The following is a 459-nucleotide window of genomic DNA, read 5'->3' on the forward strand; positions in this document are numbered from 1 at the left end:
CCTCCCCATTGGCTGCGGCCCGCGCCGCCTCCCCACTGGCGGGCGGCTACCCGGTCACACCCCCTTGGGCCGGAGGCCTCGCGCCGCGGCCAGCGTGGTGTTGGCGCCATCTTGGTAGTGGCAGGAGCGAAGACGGCACGTGGTACCTGCGCAAGGGCGGTCTCGGTGTAGGGTCGGCGGTGAGCGTAGCGGACTCAACGGCGTCCGGTGCGAGAAGGCTGTGGCATCCCTGTGCATTATTCCTGCGGAGAAGGACCGAGAGTTGGTCGTGAAGAAACAGCCTGACAAAGCCAAAACCAGGGAGACGCTAAAACGCGCCGACCCGCCTTGCCCTCCGTCGGCGGTTGGGCTGCTGCCCGGCCGGGAGGCGGGCGAGACGCACCGCCGTGGGGGCTGCCCAGCCAGACCTTCGCAGCAACTAGCGGAGGCCTGTGCGACTGAGAGCTGTTTGCTTTGACT

Source organism: Callorhinus ursinus, unplaced genomic scaffold (genome assembly GCF_003265705.2).
Source record: "Callorhinus ursinus isolate GAN/ISIS: 27379988/994484 unplaced genomic scaffold, GSC_fseal_2.0 scaffold46, whole genome shotgun sequence".
Taxonomy (NCBI): Eukaryota; Metazoa; Chordata; class Mammalia; order Carnivora; family Otariidae; genus Callorhinus; species Callorhinus ursinus.